The sequence below is a fragment of the Ovis canadensis genome, chromosome 2 (genome assembly GCF_042477335.2).
Source record: "Ovis canadensis isolate MfBH-ARS-UI-01 breed Bighorn chromosome 2, ARS-UI_OviCan_v2, whole genome shotgun sequence".
NCBI lineage: Eukaryota > Metazoa > Chordata > Mammalia > Artiodactyla > Bovidae > Ovis > Ovis canadensis.
The window spans coordinates 123,829,848-123,836,968 of NC_091246.1; the positions used below are offsets into that span (position 1 = coordinate 123,829,848).

At 40.6% G+C, this 7,121-nt stretch overlaps 1 long non-coding RNA gene across 1 annotated transcript; it reads left to right on the forward strand.

The window, feature by feature from the left end:
• Positions 1–567: 567 nt before the first annotated feature.
• Positions 568–6,283, forward strand: LOC138432747 (uncharacterized). The gene is made up of 3 exons (XR_011253969.1): positions 568–751; positions 855–1,016; positions 4,951–6,283. It is a non-coding gene; the product is annotated as an uncharacterized lncRNA (long non-coding RNA).
• The last annotated feature ends 838 nt before the right edge of the window (positions 6,284–7,121 follow it).

Genomic DNA, 7,121 nt, shown 5'->3' on the forward strand with positions numbered 1-7,121 from the left:
ACTGTCACATATGCAATAATAAATTCCGTTGTCTTAACCAGGGAAATTATAGGAAAATTATAAAATTCAGATACACAAAAGAAAAAGTTTTCCGGAATTCCAAAGATCAGAGATAACTAATTATTGCAGAAATTAGTCCACCCTCACAAATCCAAGCTTGCTGCTGCTTTCAGTCAACCCAAATTGGAATTAGTGGCTAAAAATGAGTGTTTGGTAATGGTTTTTTCTCTTTCACAATCATCTTCTTCTTTCTTGAATACCTGTTATGGAAAATAAAATGCTATTATGTATTCAGTAATTACCTTATATATATAAACAACTGTTTATGTGTACAATATAGTCTTCTTTACCTTCTCCTCACTCTCAAATATTCATGTCAAAAAGAGTGGAAAACTGTCATAAGTAGATATCACTTACTTGATTTTGGATAATGTTAGCCTGTGTCAAAAATGCACACTCAGGTTTAAGTGTGAGACAGTCTAGGTGAGAGACAGTTTTAGCTAATCATTACATCCGTTCTCCAAATTCCTCAGCTCCTTTGAAGTGTGGAAGACCATGTGATTAGCTATGGCCAATGAAATGTGAGCAGAAGCCAAAAGCAGTCCTTCTGGGCAGGCGCAGTGAAAAGCCCACTGAGAATCTATTCTCTCTTTTTCCCTGCTATAGGGACCAAGGAGCTGTTGCAGCCACAAGATGACAGAAACTCCATCATCCTGGTCTTTGAATAAGATGGCCTTCCCATCTGCAATGGGTGTGTAACAAGAGCAAGAATTAAACCTTTTTTGGGTTAAGGCACTGGGATTTCAGATTAATTGCGTAACTGCAACATTAGCCTATCTTGTCCTGACTTACAGGAGGCTCACACATTCTGCGTATCTGTTCACCGTCTGCATTACAAGTTCCAAACCTCATGGAGACTCAAAGCCACCACTCATCATTCTCAGACTGCTTGCATGGAATTTGACTTCCTAGCTCAGCTCTAAGAGTAAAGAATCAGGACTTTAGAGCAGAGACAGGTGAGTGCTCCCTTCTTGTGAATGCAGGAGTGATATTAATGTGAATAGGAGCCAGATATAGCTTTGGATGTTTCCAGGTCTGAAGTACCGAATGAAATAAATGTATCTTACGCTTCCTGTATGTGAGAAACAATAATAGTATATAGACAGATTGCCCTGCTAGGCAAGTACGTTGTATCACTTGTACTCCATCAATTAATCATGAAAAGTGATGTGCGGCAAGGAGTGGAGAAGTAAGTTTACCAAGAAGGAGTATGAGATGAAGCACAGACCCTTTATACTCCTTTGGTATCTAATGGCTTTAAATGAATTCTCCAAACTCATTGAATGCTGCTTTTCTCTTCTATCTGAATTTTTTTAATAATGATCATGCATTATTTTTATACTTAGGAAAAGATTTTTGTTTTGAAGGAAAGTCACTGTTGATGAATGAATAATTAGTCATTGTTTCCTCCACTGACCTGGCACAGACAGTGCCTGTGTGAGCTAGTGCCTTGAGGGCAGATGCAGGTTGTCATTCTGCAAGCAAGCACTGCAGGGAGGTGCGTCACAGAGGCTCTGATGTGGGAGCTGTGCGCTGAGTGGTCACCTATCCTGCGCCTGTTGAGCCATCATCTCCGTCATTCTGGGACTATTTTCTTTAGTCTCCAGTGGTATTCTTTGTAGCTTTTGTGAGTTCTGGACTTGCCCATAGATTCACACTTGCCAGGGTCTAGAAATGTCATCATGGAATTGCCCAAAACAGTGAACATCTGAAAATGTTTTGTTAAATAAAGTCTCTGTGCATAGACGTCACTTCACCATTATCATTATTCTCCAGTAAAAGCAGGCAAGAAATTACATTGCCTATTCCCTGTCTTTCTACATCTTTGTATCGCCTATTTATTCCATGCAGATAAGTATATCAGAAACCATCTTGTTACAGCTGTAAATAAATAAAATCCTCCTTCTTTAGCTCCTATTTCTGTGGAAGTCATTTGCTATCATTTCTTGGTCTGTGAACAGCTGAAGGTCACTTTCTAGATAAGAAATGCAGCCCAATTATCTCAATTTTCCCATTTTTAAATGGTTGACTACTAGCAATGTAAGTTAGGGTTTCATTTGTGATAATTACCAAATTTCAAGTAAGCGGTAAATGAAAATTGTCTGGTATTGTGTAAGGAGGGAGTAATTCAAAGTCTTTGTGGGAAGCGACTGGTATTTTAAATAAGCCTGTCTGTAGACATCATGTGTCTAAAACTATTTTAAAGGGCTCTGTGCTTTTAAATTTATCTTACTATTTTGTCATTTTACTAGCTAGGGAACTGCAGCCATCTATCCCTGGCTGTCTCTTTCTGACACCCACAGATGTATCCACCCACATGCTCACCCACTCAAACCTACATTCTGACTCACATTCAAAACGATTGTAAAAAAATCCCCACTCCTTGTCTAACTAAAGTGTTCCTTTCAAACACATGCTGCTTGTTTGATCTATTTCCATGTATCTGTGAGTCAGCTGAGTCTTGTCTGATCTACCCAGTAGACGACTAGAACCTACATGTATGTTTGTTCATACGGATTTGGCAGACCTGATACGCATTCTAGGTCACTGAAGTCATAAAAGCACAGTGAACTGTTCTTTGTTAACAATACTTCTGACACCAAATCTGTGGGATGTTTTCCTCACGCTAACAAATTTTCCAATTCCCCAGATATCAACGAGGTGCCCCACGGTTTAATTCTGACAGTAGCAACCGGTCAGTGCAGACCCCACAGGTTAAGGACTCATTCCTACAAGACTACCCCCTCTTCAGACAATGGTCTCAAGTCCCAGGGCACCTGTGCTTCTGACTGACAGGCTCTAAATCGAGCGTTCCCATTGCCTCCCCCGTCAGGTTTCATAATTTGTTTGAGCAGCTCACAGAAATGATAAATAATTTACTTGCTATGACCAGTTTATGACAAAGGAGACAGCTCAGGAACAACCAACTGGAAGAAGTGTGCTGGACGAGGTCTAAGATTGTCGCAGGGGGCTGATGGCACAGAGCCTCTAGGAACACCACCCTCCCAGCACCTCGATGCGCTCGCTCACTAGGGGGCTCCCTGAACTTTATCATTTAGGGAATTTAATGGTGGTTCCATGCATGGTTATGACTGATTAAATCATGCCTACCAAGAGTCATCTTATTAACATATACAACACAGGCATGATTGAAAGGAGTTGTTATTGATTTCTTTTTTTTTAATTTTCATTTTTACTTTATTTTGCTTTACAATACTGTATTGGTTTTGCCATACATTGACATGAATCAGCCATGGGTGTACATGAGTTCCCAATCCTTGGATACAAGACAAAGTGGTTTTTTTTTTTCACTTTGATACTACATCTTTATTTATTTATTCCTTCTCTGATATACTTCCTTTTGTTATGTAGGCTGAGTTTTTGACCCTTAAACAAGACAAAATTCTAAAAAAGCGCTGCTGCTAACTTCAGTGGGCTTCCCTTGTGGCTCAGCTGGTAAAGAATCCGCCTGCAATGCAGGAGATCTGGGTGTGCTCCCTGGGTTGGGATGATCCCCTGGAGAAGGGAAAGGCTACCCACTCCAGTATTCAGGCCTGGAGAATTCCATGGACTGTCTAGTCCATGGGATCGCAAACAGCTGGACACGACTGAGGGACTTTCACTTGACTAAGTTCAGTGAGTTCAACTGGCACTGCCTGGCTGACTCAATGTCCCTTTTGAAATGTGCCAACAGACCTAGGAACCCTAGTAGGGGTCATAGGAGAAGGGCAGGAAGTTCAGCTTTGCAGGAGGACTGGCCTCTTGGCCTGATCACCTCTTCATTCCTTGGTTCCTTTTCAAATCAGGACCAGACAGAAAAGCACCACCCTTCCACCACTTCCATCGCCTTCGCTTCAGAGCATTTCTAACAGGAGCTGACTTCCCATGGACCCAGTTTGTCTGAGTCATGGGTTCTAGGGCCTAAATGTAACAGGAAACTGGTATGTACCAAAAGTATCTATCAGAATAAAAGCAATTGTTTTTTATTTGCTTGAGAGGGTAAAGAAGGGCATTTAAGACAACAGTCAACATCATGGAGCAGAATTTAAATATATACTTATACAATTTGAGGTAAATATTTGCTTAACAAGAAAAGTTTCCATTTTTACCCACTCTCTTCTTGCGACCCCTGTGTAGATTGCAACTGAGAGACCTATCTATAGGAAACTGAACATTTTCACAAGTAGCATATGAATTTTTCAACGCATTCAAAATACAGATTGGGCTGGGGTTATCAAAATAGAATCATATTTCAAAATAAGAAGTACTGTGAGTCAGGACAGTCATACCAATTATAGTAACCTTGTTTCCGAAAGGCATAAGGCTTGGGCCAGCCTCCGTGGTAGCAAGCAGTGTTTTATCAAAATGGTGTAATTAGGAATGTGTTGCAATATTTTAACCCCTCCTCCCAAGGGTTCCACAATGCTTTTTTAACATGTTTATAAATATTTGCTTTCATGCCATTTTAGGGGGAGCTTTCCATACGAACATTTGGCTCCCAGTGAGTCATCCCCAGTCTGGTTCACACCCAAAAGCTGCCTGCTTGGCTATCAATGAATATTGGGCTCAGTGACTCCTTTATCTTTAAAATTGATTTAAATGAAGATGGAAAAGGTGATAGAAGGAGAAAGACATATTCAGATAGATATAAGAACACTCTTGTTTCCTTAACAAGAGTTTGACAGCTATGCACCATAATCTAATTACTATTTAAGCTTAGCTAAATGCCCGTATTATGATAGATTTGTGTCTGGCTTTTTAATAAAACATCTGAATAATTTTAGCTGGGGTTGTTACATTTTTCTAGTCATCATGTGTATTTTCTAGCTAAAAACATCTCAGAATTCAAACTACTAACCTGAAATTTTACTTTTGTTGTTGCAATTACAGTTATTGGATCCTAAAACCATCAACTAAAAAGCAACTGGAAGGATAAATCCCTTCCTACCTGCCCCCCATCTGAGCCACCAGGGAAGGTCTCTTGAGAAATCTGTATGCAGGTCAGGAAGCAACAGTTAGAACTGGACATGGAACAAGGAACTGGTTCCACATAGGAAAAGGAGTACATCAAGGCTATATATTGTCACCCTGCTTATTTAACTTATACGTAGAGTACATCATGAGAAACGCTGGGCTGGAAGAAGCACAAGCCGGAATCAAGATTGCCGGGAGAAATATCAATCACCTCAGATGTGCAGATGACACCACCCTTATGGCAGAAAGTGAAGAAAAACTAAAGAGCTTCTTGATGAAGGTGAAAGAGGAGAGTGAAAAAGTTGGCTTAAACTCATGAGAAAACTAAGATTATGGCATCCGGTCCCATCATTTCATGGGAAATAGATGGGGAAACAGTAGAAACAGTGTCAGACTTTATTTTTCTGGGCTCCAAAATCACTGCAGATGGTGATTGCAGCCATGAAATGAAAAGATGCTTACTCCTTGGAAGGAAAGTTATGACCAACCTAGACAGCATATTCAAAAGCAGAGACATTACTTCGTCAACAAAGGTCCGTCTAGTCAAGGCTAAGGTTTTTCCAGTGGTCGTGTATGGATGTGAGAGTTGGACTATAAAGAAAGCTGAGCACCAAAGAACTGATGCTTTTGAACTGTGGTGTTGGAGAAGACTTGAGAGTCCCTTGGACTGCAAGGAGATCCAACCAGTCCATTCTAAAGGAGATCAGTCCTGGGTGTTTATTGGTAGGACTGATGTTGAAGCTGAAGCTCCCAATACTTTGGCCACCTGATGCAAAGAGCTGACTCATTTGAAAAGACCCTGATGCTGGGAAAGACAGAGGGCAGGAGGAGAAGGGGACGACAGAGGATGAGATGGCTGGATGGCATCACCGACTCGATGGACATGGGTTTGGGTGGACTCCGGGAGTTGGTGATGGACAGGGAGGCCTGGTGTGCTGTGGTTCACGGGGTCGCAAAGAGTCGGACATGACTGAGCGACTGAACTGAACCCGCCCCCCTCCCCGACATTAGAATTGAAGAAAATAAAGGTCCTTAGGTGAGATTAACTCTCTTCTGAACTAGAACAGCCAAACTTTTCTTCATGTAAATAAGGGAGCTACTCTTCCTAAGCATGTAAACTAGCACTGATTCCCTCTGTGGTTCCATTTCCAAAGGGCAAAATTTGGGAGTCGGAGTGAGACAGTACAGGTCTTGGGGGCTTGATATCAACATGGAAAGAAAAGAAATTAAAAATTGATGTGCATAATAATGGGAATTATAGGTTTTCTTTTAAAACCAATGAAATACCTTACAAATTAAGAAGACTATACTATTTATTCTTTCTTATTGGATTAAGAAGGAGTGCAGACGCTAGCCCCCTATAGCTTGAATTGCATGCTGTGTTCCCACCTATGTTTGCATGTTATGTAGGAAATGCTTAGGAATGATCTTTGTGCTCTCTTACGTTCTGTAAACATTCTTCCATTTTTCTTGAAATGTGTACTTCTCTCTGTCTACGTTTCATTTTCCCCAGTTTTTATATGGACTTGGATATAAAACTATATCACTTTCTTCTTTAAGAAAAATGATCCTATTCATATATTGATGAATGACAACAGTCATTTAGCCTTAGTATCCAAGAGACAAAAGGAGCAATGAGAACTGTGATAAAATACAAAAGTACATGCCCCATCTGAAATGAGTCTCTAATTCTTAGCATCAGAAAAAATGGCAATAGCCAGATCTTCCAAGTTTTCAAAAGAAAGTCGGAAAGTATTTAAAATTTTACGACTAATTCAATTCTTTGAAAACAAGCAATTCCATTTGAAGAGACTCAAAACACCAGTAACTACCACTGGAAAACATGGGACATTAAATATGTATACTTCGACCCACACTGGGGGAAGAGAGATACAGAAGGTACTGAGAACCTTGGTGTCCTTCATGGCCTGTCTTCCACCTTTGATCACCAACACATACACTGTTCCACGGGACCATTGAGGGGCCAGTGGTCAGCCAGTGGTCACTCTGATCCTCTTGTGGGAGCCTTTCCCTAATTTGCTCCAAAGTGAACACTTCACGATTGAATTCATTCTTACTGGAAGAGA